The sequence below is a fragment of the Crocodylus siamensis genome, chromosome 2 (genome assembly GCF_052110815.1).
Source record: "Crocodylus siamensis isolate JL-2025a chromosome 2, ASM5211081v1, whole genome shotgun sequence".
NCBI lineage: Eukaryota > Metazoa > Chordata > Crocodylia > Crocodylidae > Crocodylus > Crocodylus siamensis.
The window spans coordinates 171,285,934-171,302,349 of NC_143396.1; the positions used below are offsets into that span (position 1 = coordinate 171,285,934).

Genomic DNA, 16,416 nt, shown 5'->3' on the forward strand with positions numbered 1-16,416 from the left:
CAAAGAGGTCTCAATTTGTTCCCCTGACAGACGAGAATCTGGCCAGCACTATAGTGTGCAGCAGTGAAGAGCCTTTGGCGGAGGGGTAGGGTGGGGATTAGGGCTTTGTGAAGCTGTGTGTGCTGATTCAATTTGGAAGAGATTTGGCCCGATTTGGTGGCCAAATCTCTGAATCCAAATCAAATCAGGGGACCAATTGAAAGGTCCAAATAGATTCATAGTTTCATAGTTTCATAGTTTTCAGGTCAGAAAGGACCTGAGCAGGTCATCAAGTCCGACCCCCTACCACGGCAGGAAGGAGTATTGGGGTCAAACAACCCTAGCAAGGTTTTTATCCAGCATTCTCTTAAAGACCCCCAGGGTAGGAGCCAGCACCACTTCTCTCGGAAGTTGGTTCCAGATCCTAGCCACCCTGACAGTGAAGTAGCGTCTCCTGATATCTAGCCTAAATCTACCCTCTGCCAGCTTATGACCGTTATTTCTAGTCACTCCTGGTAGTGCTCAGGGGAACAGTGACTCCCCCAGTGCCTGCTGGTCCCCTCTGACTAGTTTGTAACAGGCCACTAAATCCCCCCTCAGCCTTCTCTTTTGGAGGCTGAACAGGTTCAGGTCCCGTAGACTCTCCTCGTAGGGCCTGCCCTGCTGTCCCCTGATCATGTGAGTGGCCCTCCTCTCGACCCTCTGAATCAGTTCGAACGCCTCTGAATCAATTCAGAAAAGATTCGGAGAGCTCTGGAGATTCAGGCAATCCCTGCCTGTTGCAGCAGGGAGCTAGACCTGAACTCTTTGCTGGTAAGTAGGGGGTGGGGCGTGGGGGGGGGCTGGAGGAGTGGGGACAAGACCATGGGGGGAACCCTGCCAGGCCCCATCCCCTGCCTGCTCCCCCAGGTCTCCTGAGCACCCCCTGCCTGCTCTCCCAGCCCCTGCCCATGGCTTCCCTGCCTGGCCCCAGCTCCCGGTCCTTTAAAAAAACCCAAACAAAAACTCTGGGCTCACTGGTCCTGCAGCAGCCTTGGGGCTTTGGGGGGTCATGGAAGAGGCCCCCCAGGTGATGTGGGGCAGTGCGGGGCAGCAGGGATCGTTCCCCTGCCGGGCAGGAGCTGGTGAGCCTGGAGCTTTTTGGTTTTGCTTTAAATGGATGGAGTTGGTTTAGGCAGTGTAGCCATGGGGAGGGTGGGGGGTGCTGGGACAGTGGGCAGGGGTTGGGGGCTCATGGCTGAGCCTCCCATGCAGTGGGGGGCAGTAGGGATCACCCCTGTCTGGCAGCAGCCTGTGAGTGGAGGCTTTTTTCCGGGAGCTGGGGTGGGCAGGGCAGCCATTGAGAGTGGGTGGGGGTCAGGCCTGTGTGATTCGGAGATTTGGCTGATTCAGCAGCAGCCAAATCTCCAAATCTGATTAGACCAAATCAATTTGAGACAGTGATTCGAATCACTGAATTGAATCACTGTCCCCTGAATCATCCAAATTTGAATCCGAAACGAATACTAGCCACTTTGCACAGGCCTAGTGGGGATGCTATCACAAGAGTATATTCTTCTGATAGCATCCTCTCACCCAGGGCTCCTGACTGCCACACTGGTGCCTATGGCTTCCCACAGCCTCTTTTTGCATGGTAGTACAGGGGCAGCTTTTTTAAAAGCATTTGGGTTCCCCTTCCTGCTTGAAGTACCCTGGCACCAGGTACCTGCAAGTGGACATATGCTGGGCCAGCCATGTCCTAAGATGTTTGGAGGGAGGGAGAAAGACAGCAGGTTTGTGATGCTACAAGTCTGTAAGTGCCCTGCTACTCATCACTGGGTTTATTGTCCAGCGGTGCTGGCATTCCTTCCAGGTGACTCAGCTCTTGATGCTGAGAGGCTGAGGGCAAGATGGTTAAGGAAAAATGGTGGGATTATTAGAAGGAACCAAGGCAGGATGGTCATCTGGTTCTCCCCAGTGGCTGTTCCTTAGGGACTCTGATTGTTATCCCTGCCCAGTTAGAGGGCTTGCATTACTATCAAGAAGCCAAACTGGTTAGACACGGGTCCAGAAAATGACAGCATGTCTGCATCCCTAGCTTATACAATGTCAGGGCATGTCCAAGTTCTGTGATGTCTGTCCTGTGGAACTGGGAATCAGTCACTGTGGGGTCACCTGGGAAGTTGGCCAGAAATGTCCTATTTGCAGTCAACATTGAAGTTAGGTTTCACAAACTCCGCCGCGACCAATTCAGGCTGGACATAAGAAAGAACTTCTTCACTGTCCAAGCCTCAAGCTTTGGAATAGACTGCCACTGGAGGTGGTTCAAGCACCCACTTTGCACACCTTCAAGACACATTTGGATGCTTATCTTGCTGGGATCCTATGATCCCTGATGACTTCCTGCCCCGGGGGCAGGGGGCTGGACTCGATGATCCTCCGGGGTCCCTTCGGGCCCAAATGTCTATGAAATCTATGAAATGCACGTTTTTCCACGATTTAAATAAAATGCCACTGTATATATAGGTATCAGCCATACAGTGTTTTATTGATATATTTATAATTTTAAAGCAATTTGGAAGCCTACCAGTGCCTCAATCATTATAATAAAATAAAAGCTAAAAACATATGTATTTTGGCCCAGATGCATAGCTCCCCACCACCCCTGAAGCCTCACCCCCCCACCCACTCCCCTTCCCTCACTAGAGGGGCAAGTGCTTCTGGGCAGGCCCTGCTGGCAACACTGCGAAACTGGGATCACTGGAGACACTGAGCGCTGCCTCAGTCCCCCTGCTGCAGCCCTGGTGCCTGGAGACCTTCCTCCAGTTCTGTTGAACAGTCCCCAAGGCCTGAGCTTCCAAACCTGCTCCCACAGAGATGCCCCCTGCCTCCAATCACTCTCCTCCCAGTCCCAAGCAGCTCCTTGCAGGTTGGAAAGCTTCAAGGGGGAATCCAGTTTCTTGCAGTTTTCTCCTTTAAAGCGGAAAACCCATGATTTTCTTCTTTAAATAAGAAAATTTGTGTTTTTCCATGGTTTTCGTGGTTAACAGAAAACCTCAATCCCTGATTACAATAGACATATGGCTGTGCCACCGTATTCTCACAGGTTTGGCAACAAGTCAGTTTTCCACCATCCCACAGTGCACCACTTTGTCTGCAATCCTGGCCCCTCTTGAACTCTGTCTCACTGCAGAACTGTACTGCCCAGAGGTGTCAGGCCTCAGGGGTCTACTCCTACTTTTTAATTGCCCTGCATGACAATATGCCATCCATTTTGTGTTTGCCACACACATTGAAGGCCACTTGAGGAATGAGTCCTCTAAATAGTGTAAGGAATTCTGTGCCCCAATATACCCATTTGAGAACTTCCAGGACCCTCCAGTGGTAGCTGCCACCACCTTGGAACCTGCTGCATATGTGAGTTAAGGCCACATATGGCCACTTTTGCATTTGTATTTTCAGGGGAGTAATGGATTTCATGGAAAACTGAAAAAGCCTAACTGATTTTTTTTTAAAACATTAAGTTGTTTATTTCATTACATTTGTTTCTTTGCTTACCCATTTCCACATTTCTGTTGTTCTGTTTAATAAAAGTTCTGCCTCTTGTCAGGATGATGTCCATGTTTTTCGAACAACGGAGCAGGGTGGAGCTTTTCACAGATAGCTGACAGTGTTCCTCCTTCCCTGTCTTTCTCCATGCTCCCTCCCATTTGAAATTGGCACTGGTTTTCTTACATACCCACTTCCCCTTCAAGCTTACCAGGGTGGTGGAGTAGAGGGGAGGAATACTGGCTACATTTCTTCTAGCTTTTACGCTGACAGTCCAGCTTGGGTTGTTGAGTCTTCCATAGTACAGGCATGCTGCAGCTTGACTCTGCATGACATTCTGGTGCAATACTAACTCTGTACCTTCCATTAACCTTGCCCTTCTCATCCATTTAGCTTCTATAGCTGGCACATGCTCCTGGGTCCCTGTTACTTTTGCTTATGTCAGTTGACTGTTCCCTTGGTCCCAGACCTGTTTGAGTGCCCCTTAGGAAATTGTGAATTTGCAATACTTTGCTATTTACCCCTTGGAAGTTATTACAGGGAACTGGCTGTACCTTTATTTTTACCCACAGTAGCTTGCCAAAAAGCAACTCTCCATTAAGCATTACCTCTGTTTGCAATGCTTCCATGGCTTATTCAAGTACGACTGTTCCTGTTCCTGCTGTAGTTCTTCTGCCAGCCTTGTGTACACCAATGTCAGCCAATTCAATTACTGCAAAAGTCATTACCTCCTTCAGTTTCTTCACCCCACACCAAAATCCAAGTTACCTGCTGCAACAATGGACCCAAATGTATCAGCTTGCTAAGTCCCAGATAACTTCAGGGGTGATAGCTGACCTTATGAACACTGAAGGTAGTAGCTCTTGCTCCCTAGGTGCCGTACCAAATCTGTTCACATATCACAACCATCTCCACTCACGCTTATCTTCTAGGTGCCCCTTAAAGTGCACAGGTCTCCCTTCAAAGCAGACTTTGTGCTGAGTCTCTAGTCTTTTTCCTCCCAACCCCCATCTCCTTTGGATTGTGGTGGGATTCCTCCTTTTCTTTTACTGGACCATGCCCAATCACTTGCTCTTTCCCAGCATTGCCACCAGTGCTCCAGACTGCTCCTACTATTTTTACTGCCACCTCTTGTCCTGCTGTTGATCCTGAGGTACAGGCTGGTTCTCAGTGGCAATTATATCCTTCATTTTTGTCTCCAGTAGTGCTAAAGTTGTTTGGCCCTATGCTAATCACTGATGAGTAGCACCTCACCTCCTTGCTGTTGTTACTTTTTCTTGGGTGGTTCCTGTGACAGGACTGGGGTGGGGGTTGGTCTTTATGCTCATCACAGTCCATGCTGCCACCCCACTCTGTTCATAGGCCTCCCAGTCCTACACATCTGCCAAGTTTGTTGGAAAAAAAAGTTAATTTGGGAGGTTTTTTACCCTTGACTGAAACAGGTGAGTTCTCACTACCTGGTGGGCTCTTTTGCTGTCTGTTTTCTCCCCAGGTTTCCTGTCTGGGCCATTGCTTGGTTGCCTTCTCTCTCTCTCCCTATTTTAGTCCAGATGCCTCAAACTTCAGGCTACTCCTCTCCCAGGCTTCTACCCACACAGCGCCAGAATCCACAATGCTAGGCTTTCTAACCTTTCTGTTTAAAAACTTGCATCACCACTTGGCTAACTGCACCTGTGGCACTGGCTGTCCTTGAGGGAAGCACCTCAGGCAGGGTGCAGGGATGCCCAGTTATGTGGCCTTACAGCGACTTCCAGTCCTATGGGTGTCCATTATAAAATAAAGGAAAAATCTCAATTTAAAGTTTTTCCTCAGTCTCAGAGTAATAGACTCAGTCTTTACTCAAGGTTGCACCCCACATGCCTGCTGTCTAAACAAACCAGGAGCAAATGGACAAGTACAACAAATCTCAGTCCCCTTCTGGGGCTCCTTACAGTGTCCATCTAGGCCTTCCCTCTGTCAGGAAAGGACCATCCAACCCTCTCTAAACTCAGGGCTCTACTGCCCCACTCTTTCTCCCTGGGAGAGGTTTTATCTGTCCAGGCCACTCCCTGCTTCCAGTCATATAGCTTATTTGGTCACTCCTAGCCTTTGTTAGACTAAAAGGTCCTAGTCTTAAAGGGGCCAAGCCCCTTTTCCAGCCTTATTTCTCCATTCTGTGTAACAGTGACTCTACTCCCTGTTACATTTCCCTCTTGTCTTTCTTTTCCTTGGGCCCCTCTTAGGGCCTTTCCAAACAAGGGATCCACTGGCTCCTCCAACTCCTCCAACGGGAGCCCCACTGCTCCCCTTGAATTTTGAGCAATGCCTTCTTAAGCTTTAGGTGCTCTGGGACATCATCATGATCTGTTCCATTGACCCTTCACGCTTAAAAGAAGAGTTGTGGCTGGTGGTGCCCTCTCTCTCTCTTGGGTTTGGCTGTCTGTTTCCCTGTGAGCTTTGCCATGTTCTTTCCTGGAACCAGAACACTTTTCTTTGTAGGACCCATGTAGTCTCTTTTAGGCTTATCTTCCACCCACATGATATCCTTTACCAGCTTTACAGAAGCCTCAGGTGTTGTGGGATGGTGACTGTACCCACTCTTGTGTGCCTCTAAGTCCTACAGAACTAGCTCAAGGGTGATTTGTTTTATTAGTTCTTGTGTGGTGCATACTTCAGAGTTCAGACACTGGGGGCACTTGTACACATTCTTGACTTTGTCTAGATAAATATATTCTTTGGGTCTTTTTATCTCTCGCTGTGTACCACAGTGATTCCTGTAACTATTTTGCATGTTATGGGATTAACACTCACAATTTGTTACTGTGCTATTACAAGTAAAAGACTCTAGAGGGCACCTCAACATTTCTACCCTCCTGACCTTCTACTACTAAGTTACTGCAGGGGGAGTTTTGGAATGTAAAGTATGTTGTGTTTGATACCTTTTCTTCATAAAATGAATGAAGCAATAAAAAGTCATTTGGGGAGTGGTGGGGAGTTGGGTTGGGACTGTTTTTGCATTTGAGGGGGTTGGGGAGGGACCCCAGGCTCACTATGGTGGAGAAATATACCGGCTTGGTCAATTTGGGGTGTGAAGGGGGTGGGGTAGGACTGGTTTCGCTCAGTACTGCATTGTTGGCTGCTCCCCCCGAGAAATATACTGGCTTGGTCAATTTGGGGGTGGTGGTGGTGGGACTGGTTTTGCATTGTGTTGCTGCACAAATATGCCCCCTGTACAGTAGCCAGTTTATAGCAGCCACTTTTTGGGAGTGTTCTTTTTTACTTGTTTGTCCAACCTGGATCACATCCCTTTTTATGGCAGCTGCTTTTTAATTTCCTTTGTTTTGTGGGTGGACAAGCACTTTTTTCCACTTAGGTGGGTCATTGTGGACATAAGAATGGTGATTACCCTCCGCATGAGCATGATAACACTCAAATCATATCCCAGAATGATAGCATTATAACACTCAGTATAACACAAGCATGATAACTTTCAAGTCGTATCCTGGGCTGCTGTGCTGCACCCCCCAGTTGGTAATGCCCACTCTCCACCACAGCCCTGCAAACTCTCCATTTTTATATTTAAATAGAATGCGGGAAAACAAACCCTGGAGATTATGCAATCATCCACCCCACCTCCCCCACTCAGATCCTCCAACACAGAAGCAAACAGTGTCTCCTCCTGTGTCCCAGGCAGTCCCTCCACCCTCCCAACCACCATAACCATAGAGACACATGGGAAAACTACATTTCCCCCCCATTTTTATGAAAGCTCAGCAGCAAACACATCTTCTCTCAAGATTAACAGCAAACTTGCTCGGCTTTCCTTTTTTGTCCAACAAAGCACATTTTTCAGGAGGTAGGGGATGTGTGCAGCTAAAACCGTTCCCATGATTCAGAATCAGATCTGCTGTTGTCTCTCCATAGCCCTGGCTGGGCTTCTTTCAGCAGCCCACTTCGGTCATTGCTTAGGAGGTATCCTTCTGAAGAGTAACCTGAATAGTCAGTCCCCCGGCTGTACCCCCGCATTCAATGGCTGAGCCCTATTTGCCCCCAAACATGTGCAGTGTCTCAGTCAGGGGCTTGCCTTCTCTGCCGGGCCTGCTCAGCTTTTGGCCTTTCCAGCTGTGGGCCTGGCAAAGAGTGCTTCTCCCAGAGGCCCACTTTTGTCATCACTTAGCAGGCATCCTTCCACAGCATACCCTAAATCCTCAGCCCTCCCAGCTGCACCCCCACCCCAAGGCCGAGACTTTTTCCCCCCCAAAAACATGTACAGTGCCTCACTCAGAGGCCTGGCCTCAGCCTTCCCAGTTGTGACCCTGAAAAGGCTTCCAGTTAGTTTCCAAAGCTAGTTTCCAACACAGCACAGGCTTGTTGGAGTGGCCAGTTTCAGTAGAGCCATGGCAACACACTTTTCTGGGCTGATGGGCTTTTGCATGACAGTTGTCTGGTGTTCAGTGTTCACTGACAGCATACTTACTATGTGGAAGAAGGTGTCTCTGCTCATTCTGAATGTCTCTAGCCACTGATAATCTACCCAAGTTGACATAACAATGCATTCCCACCAGTCAGCGCTGCTTTCACGTGCCCAGACCTGGCTATCATTGCCATTAAGGTTTGGCCAGAAAGTCGCTATAGTCCCACAGTCCCTAAATACATCTTTTAAAAAAGACTGCAGCACCCTGTACAGGTCTTTACAGTACGGTTCAGTACAATTACATTACAGTTCAGTACAGTACAGGTCTTTCCTCATCCTCTGCAGTGAGGCAGACATCTGAACGTGGTTTGCCAGGAGGTGGAATGGACATGGGCTCAGTTGAATAAACATGAATGTGTCCTTTTCTTGAAACTGAGTTTTGCAACGTGACTCTTCTAGTGTTGGCAAGATTATCTTGTTCCTTTTGCTTACTCTGTTAGAAATGGAGGAAACCATAATCTTTAGCAAGCAGTGAACAGAGACAATTCTGCAGAGGCTGTCCCTGGTCCTGGAAGGCTGCTGAAGTGCTCCATTTGCATTAAAACACTTACACCATGTACATGTCAATCCCTATCCATCTAGCTCCTGTTACAAGCCCCTCCTCTGTCCTCTGAAAGCTGCGCTGCCCGCAGACACCCTTGCCTACATCGACCGGGTCCTGTGAGAGGGTGGACCCCTGCCCCCCAAGTCCCCCAAGCCGGTGGAGTTGCTGATCAGGCCCGCCTCGGGGCAGGCCCCGGGGCACTCCCTGGCACACCACCTATCTTGCTTGGGGGATACTAGCCCGGTCCGCTTTTCCACGGTCCACTGATGCCAGCTATACATGCTCGTCCAACGGACGATCCACCATACCGCCCTGACAGCCCACCAGGACACCGCCTGGTGGGATTATGGGGAGGGTGAGGCCAAGGCCAACGGGCTCCGGTGGCAGAGCCTGTACTTGGACCTCATCCCCAGAGCCACCGGGGACCTAGGCTGCCAGCTCCTCCTTGGGGCTGTCGTGACGGGCGTGTGGCTGGCCCATTTCGAATTGGTCTCTGACCAGTGCCCATTCTGTAGCGAGAGGGAGACACTGGAGCACCTTGCCATCGAGTGTGCCAGACTGCAGCCCCTGCACTACTCCCCTCACCTTTTAGTTTACACACACCCCATCCATCCCCCCACCAAGGCCCACCAAGGGCCTACCCAGTGGTGGCCCCTACCCCTCGCGGTTTTAGGCTTTTAAGCTTTTAAGCCTTTTTTAAACAACAGCCGCGATGACATTGGCAGTGCTGAGCACCTGGACAACCCCCGTCCACTCATCTTTGTGATGTCTTCACGTGCTGGTCATCCCTTGCCCTAGACAAGCAGCAGCGACAGTGGTGACCAGAGGGACCCACCCCATTAGGGGATTTTTTCACCATCAGATCCACCCCCGCACCCCATCAGGGGGGCAGGGTCCATGGTCACCGCCGGTCGCCATCCGCAGGCAGCAGCCCACAGAGACTGGCGGTCCGAACTGCGTAACCATGAGGACATCAAATAGTCCCTCCTCTGTTCTGTTTGAGTGTGCTGACCCATGGCTTAGTCGGACACCTTGACACACCTCTACTTATGTGTCGATGTTCCTGTTTCTTTAACTATCCTTCCCAGCACCACAAACAAACCACTTTCCTGCATACTTTCCAGAATGCTGCTGGCCTGTTCCATGAGGATTAATTACCAGTAGATGCCTTTATCACATGTACCCAATGCTACAGCCAAAAGGGACAAAGTACTACTCCCACATAGATCTCAGAGCTGCTTTTTTTTACATTAAAGGCCTCCAAATGAACATTTTTTGTTGCGATCAGTAGATCTGGGTTTTTTTCCTCAGATCCTTTTTTTTTCCTCAGTTCTGCTCAGAGCACTTAACACTTCACTGGTTTAATTAATTATCTTTTCACAACAGTCATTGGCTCTTTTTCAGGGAGGCATGGCTTTTAGCATTTTCTATTCTAAGAGTAGAACACACACACATGCACACACCCAGCCTCCCAACTTGGAGGGCAGACACTTGTTTTCCCAACCATGTAGCCACCTTTTTTTTTTACACTCAGGGTGAAACTTGGATTGCATTTAGTGGAACAGGTAAGCCCAACAACTGATATTCAGGTTGGTTTTACAACTGCTGACCTCTTTTCAGCTCCCATCCCAATCCTTTACAGTAGTACCATTATCACATATGGGTGTGAGAGCCACCCATCCAACTTCCACTCCCCAGCTTTCAAAGTCACTCAGAAATTGGTTTTTGAAAAAAAGTACACACACCAATTCAAGTCACGCACTCCCCAAAACAGACTGCCTTTTGACCATCTTGCTCTAGCATTTCCACTACTAAAGAAGCTTGCCTGCAACGGTTCAGCTGGGACTGGCCCAGCAAGACTTTACTTGCTTTGTTTACCAGCCACTATACTCCCTCATTCCCTCCCCCCACAGGTAGAATTAGGGGTCTGGGGGACCTTGTGCTTACAGTGAATGGCATACTCATACCCTCCACTTTTTCAGGGCACCCAACGCTTCATGTTTCGGTGCTCTCCCCAATTTGCAAAAAGCCTGCCTGCAAGGGTTCAACTTGCCCAGGCACACTGTACTTCATCTATTCACCAGGCACTATACCTCATGTCAGCTTTCAGGGTCTGGGGGACCCTGTGCTCACAGCGAGTTGCATGCTTTCAGCCTCCACTTTTTTGGGGCACCAAGCACTTTGTGTTTGGGTGCTGTCCCCAAATTGCAAAATGCCTGCCTGCAAGGATCGATGGAAAGAAAAATCTCCTCCACCCACCATTTAAAAAAACCATGATCAGCATGAGGAAATGGCTCATGCAGGATTGTTAGTGGAATGGGTTGCTTGTTGACCAAATGGCAATGAGTTTCAATGAAGCTCAGTTCAAAAGGTCTGATTTTCTTGTCAGCAGTTCTTTAGCACCATTTTGAACAATCACCACAACAATTGGTGTTGGACTGTGTTTATCAATGGCACTGCCTTGACTCACAAAGGAAAAGAACTGGCAGAAATGTCTGCAGAAAGCACCAATCACACATGTATTAGTATGCATCTCTTTGTATGAGGTAAACAGGTTTTTGGTCATAGGCCACACATGAGATATGGGCTTAAAGCAGCAGGCAATTCTGCAGCCATTCTCTCTCATCACTTCGCACCTGGCAATATTAGGAGGGGACAAAGAAAAAGCAATACTCCTCCATCTTGGAGGATCAGCCAGATACTTTGCAAAGCAGGGGACCAGACTGGGCTCATGCAGAAGTTGAGGCCTTGATTTGATATTTCGAGTGAAAGGAAGGTGCTGACGCAACTGGAAAATTGAAGTAATAAGCTGGCGTATGCATCTATTGCTGAACTGTTGAAGGAACAATTGCAACTGGGAACAGTGTCGTAGTAAGTTCAAGTCCCTAAAATGTTCTTCCCATCATGTCAAGGACAATAACTCTTGTTCTGGGGTGGCACATAGAGTAATCTCATTCTATGACATGCTAGCTACCATCCTTACAAAGGACACTGGAGATGCTTGCCTGAGGGCATTTGGTGCGGCAGGTGTGCCGGAGATGGCCACAGAGTTATCACCCCAGGACCAGAGTACAGGCTACCCTGACAACAGTGAGGGTTGTATGGTAACTACTGTGAAAACTCCACACTATCAGTCCCAGATAACTGAAGACCATTCTGAGTGGGCACAGGAGATGGAGAACATGGATCAAGAAAGGAACGTGTCTTTGACTGCAGTGTCCCCACACATTTTCCTAAATGAGAGAAAGGAGGATGAGGAGGACAAGGTGGAAAACAAGGTGGAGGATGAGGAAGGTGATGGCTCTGACTCCACCACTATCCTGACACAGGAAGGATTAAGTTCACAAGACAGATGAGGCTGTTCTGTGCTGGAGATGCCACAAGCAATGTGACCTGTGACTTGTAAGTTAAAGCAACATTAGAAGGCATCAGGCTAAAAACATGTCTTTGCATAGTGTTTTTGCAGGGATGCGGGGGGAGACTGCTAGGATGAACTGTGTGTTTCCTAATGTCAGTCCCACCCTACAGATTCAGATGTTTTTTGGGGGAAGTTAATAACACTGAGGGGGAAGGGGGGAGGCGCGGTAGTTGATGTCATGTGCGGGAGCACAGTTAAAACATGGGGGGACAGTTGATTACACTGGGGGCAGTTGAAAACACTTGGGGGGTGCAGTGGATTATATGGGTGTGTGTGTGTGCAGTTTATAACACTTATAAGTTATTTTTTTCCTCTTTTCTTTAAAGCTACCCCTAGTACTGTGGCTGGGGTTTGGAGAGCCAAAAATCACGCAGTGGCGCTTAGCACTGCTGAATGAATGCATGCCTATAGAAGACCTCACAGATGCTTATGGGAAAGTATAGAAACATAGAACCGGAAGGGACCTGTAAGATCATCAAGTCTGGTCCCTGCCATAAGCAGGAATTTATTGGGCTCAGATGAGCTCGACAAGCTGTTTGTCTAGCCTCAATTTAAACACCTCCCAGGAGGATGACTGCACCACCTCTGCTGGGAATGTATTTCAGATGCTGGTGAGCCTTACAGAGAAAAAGTGTTTTATTGCATCTATCCTGAGTTTACCCTCTATTCATAGACTGAAAGGGACCTCAGAAGATCATCAGATCCACCCCCTGCATCAGGCAGGAAAGGCAACTGAGGTCAGGTGACCCCAGAAAGGTGACTGTCCAGTCTCCTCTTGAACATCTCCAGGGTAGGAGATTGCAGCACCTCTGGTGGAAGCTTATTCCACAGTCTGGACGCCCTAGTTGTGAAATAATTTTTCCTAATGTTGAGCCTGTAATGGGCTTCCAGGCTATTACTCCTGGTTGTGGCTATTACTCCTGGTGCCCTTGATGTACTCCCCTAATGTAGCAGTAAGCTGCTACCAAGTCCCTTCTCAGCCTTCTCTTTTTCAGGCTGAAGAGTCCCAGGTCCTTCAGCTTTTCCTCTTATGGCTTCTCTTGCAAGTCTCTGATCATATAGGTGGCTCTTTTCTAGACTCTCTCAAGTTTTTCCACATCCTTGATAAAGTGCAGTGCCCAGATCTGGACACAGTACTCCAGCTGCAGTCTCACCAATGCCAAGTAGAGTGGAAGAATCTTTTCCTTGGTTTTCCTAGAGATGCATCAATTGATGCATGCCTGAGTATTATTTGCCCTACTGGCTACAGCATCGCATTGCCAGCTCATATTCATACTGTGGTCTATTATTACCCCCTTTCATTCATGGTGGTGGTCAGTTTGTTGCCACCAAGCCTATAGGTGTGTAGGGGGTTGTTTGTCCCCAGGTGGAGCACTTTACATTTCACAATGTTGAACTTCACCTGGTTCCAATCTGCCCAACTTGCTGGCCTGTACAGATCCACCTGTATCTGTAGCCTATCTTGAAGCATGACCATGCTTCCCCATAACTTGATGTTGTCCATGAACTTGGCCAGTGAGCTCTTCATCCCCACAACCAAGTCATTGATAAAGATGTTGAAAAGTACTAGACCAAACATTGGCCTCTGTGGGATGCCGCTGGCTACTTCTCACCAGGACAACACAGATCCATTCATTAAGACTCTCTGAGTCTTACCCCACACCACCCATCTGACTGTCTCAGAGTTAAGCCCACAATCCTCCAATTTTCTTTCAAGGACATCATGGGATACCCATTGGCGTACTGACAGGGGGAAGGGCATGGTGGGGGGAGCTCGGCCTTCTGGTGGGTACTCAAAAACGGCATGGGGAAGGACTGGCAGCACTTCTGGTTTCACTGCCAGTGTTTTTGAGCTTGGCGATTGGCCACCAGGTGAACCCCCACCCCCTCCTGCTCAGGGTGATCGGCCACCAGGGGAACCCCCACTCAGTGATCGGCCGCAGGTGTGTGTGGAGGGGTGGCAATGCAAGCATTGGCCCCTGGGCACTGGAGACCCATGTAATGCCACTGGAGATACTAGATCAAAAGGTTTTTTGGAAGTGAAGGTATACAATATCAACCTCCTCTCTCTTGTCCAAGTGGTGAGTTAACTGGTTGTAAGAGGAGCTGAGGTTGGTAAGACAAGATCTGTCCACAACAAAGCCATGCTGGCTGCCATTCAGAATCCCACCTTCTTCAGGCTTATTGCAGATAGACTCTTTGATGAATTTTTGCAGATAGACCCTTTGATGATCATACAGCCATTCCAGGGGCCCTGCTATGACCTCTGCCAATTCCCTCAGTACCCTCAGATGAAGAGCATCTGGACCTGCTGATTTAAACATGTCCAACCCCTCCATAAGTTTCCTAACTAGATCGTCCCTGACCCTAGTCATGGCATTGTGTCCTCTGAGCCTGTCCGTAATCCTAGTGGGGGAGTCATTCCAGTCCCTGCTCAGAAATATGGAGGCAAAGAATTTGATGAAGATATCAGTTTTTTCCTTTGCTGCAATCACCAGATTGCCAAGCCTGTCCTGTAGGGTCTGCATGTTACCTGGTGCCTTCTTCTTACTCTATATGTATTTGAAAAAGGACTTTTTGGTATCCTTAAGTCTGGTCACCAGCCCTAGTTCCATCTCTGCCTTGGCCTTCCTAACCGCCTCCCTGCAGTCATGAGCAATGGAGGTGTAATCCTCCTTGGTGATAGCCATGTGCTTCTACTGATTGTATGTCACCTTTTTTGCCCTCAGGCCCTCCTGGATGCCTTAACCAGCAACACCAGCTTACCCGCATGTCGACAGAATTGAAACCAGTGCCCCTCTCAACTGAACATTGCCTTGAAGAAGCCTGCAACTGGCAGTGTGACTACAAGTGCCATGGATAGGTGACTTAGTGCAAATGGTGTGAATGAAGTGTATGGTGTAAATGAGTAAGGGTGATTTTTATATAAAACTGTTAAGTTTGCCTCTGCTATCCATATACTATGCAATAAACCTTGGTTTGCTGAAACTGTGCATTGGTCATTTATCCAACAGTATTATGCAATCACTTCTACATATACAGCACAAACACACAAATCAGGATAAAAGAAATATTTTTTAAATTAAATTAAAAAGATATTATTATGGGTGTTTGATTTTTAGTATACAGTTTGGTTTTTTCCCCTGCTTAAGATGGCAAACCCTTTTACGCAAAGCAGTACTTCCAGAGGCAAGGGGAGGGACATCCAGTGCCAAAGGTTAGAGGTTAGAGGGAGGGACTTCTGGTCCCAAGATGGCTACCAGGTCACACAGCCCAACTAATTATCTCTGCACCCACCACTCAGTCCTCCCACCACTTGCCCAGTTGGGGCAGGATAGGCACAGGGCAGAGCTGTTGCGCTGCCACCAGACAAGCAGTGCACAGCAGTGGGAGACACTCTCTTCCCCCCTCCCTGAAGCCTGAGATGAGCCATGGCTTTGAGGGCATTGGGGGCACGCCCCCCAGATTGGGGTGGGGTGGGTGGCAGAGCGGGGTCTATGGAGGGGTTGCAACCACCCAAAAATTTGCTGCCCACCCTGCCTTGCATGGATCAGGGGGCACACACTTCCCCATGCCCTCCTGGACCAGTGGTGGGAACAGTGTTGGGAACCACTGGTTGAGCCACCAGATAAGCAGCGCACAGTGGTAGAAGCTGCCTCCCCCCACTCAACTCATGCCTGCCCAGTCCCAGCTGGGCAGCACCTACCCCAGCCCCAGCTTCAGTCTCTCCCTCACTGCAGGGGGCATTGATCTATCCCCCCATGGCCCTTTCTTTCCCCCTCCCTTTCTAGTACTTACCAGCTGCATGTAGTATCAACCATCATAGAGATGAAACTCATGTTGGAATGACAAAACAGGGTGTCAACTTCTAAAAGTTGTAAGTGACATTCGCTGCAACTTAAAAGTCATAAGTTGAAGCCTGCTTGTACATGGACAAGGAGGAGGAGCAGGACAGTTTGTTGTTTCAATGGGTAAGGAGTAAGGGGCTTGACCCATGGAAGTCCAGGGTCTCTTGTCCCAAAATTTTCTCTTTCACGCATTTCAACAGCATTACTGTTTGCGCAAGTGAGTTTTCCTGATGTTTAAAAAGTCTTCATGGGAGTTTAAAGTAAAACTCATCCAGATGTAGTTTAGTTTGGGTTGCCTTGAACTAAAACATTGCATGGATTCATTATGTGAAAACATAAATGCTCTCAAAGACATGTAATGAGCCCCTCTGCCAACCAGATGGCACTGCAACTTTTTTGTAGTTCACCCCTTTGTCGAGCAAATGTTGCTATATCCTGACATGTGGTGGGCCAGTAGGGGGTGCTCCTGCATTGAGCCACCCACCTCATTGCACCCGACCAACTACAAAACTCCAAGTGACTCCCCTGGAGTGCCTATGACGGGTCAACCCCTATTCCCAGAGCACACCTGCAAGCCTGGGGTAACTGCTGCCACCACTCATGGTCTGGTTGTTGCTCGGGCCCTGTGTCCCCTGGGGTGCACAGG

At 48.7% G+C, this 16,416-nt stretch overlaps 1 long non-coding RNA gene across 2 annotated transcripts in view; it reads left to right on the forward strand.

The window, feature by feature from the left end:
* LOC149871303 (uncharacterized) overlaps nucleotides 1–14,783 on the forward strand; it is a 98,503-nt gene extending 83,720 nt beyond the window's left edge. For both annotated transcript variants that reach the window (XR_016440522.1, XR_016440523.1), the window contains exon 3: nucleotides 14,652–14,783. This is a non-coding gene — a long non-coding RNA (uncharacterized LOC149871303). The remainder of the gene's footprint in view (nucleotides 1–14,651) is intronic.
* Nucleotides 14,784–16,416: the final 1,633 nt, after the last annotated feature.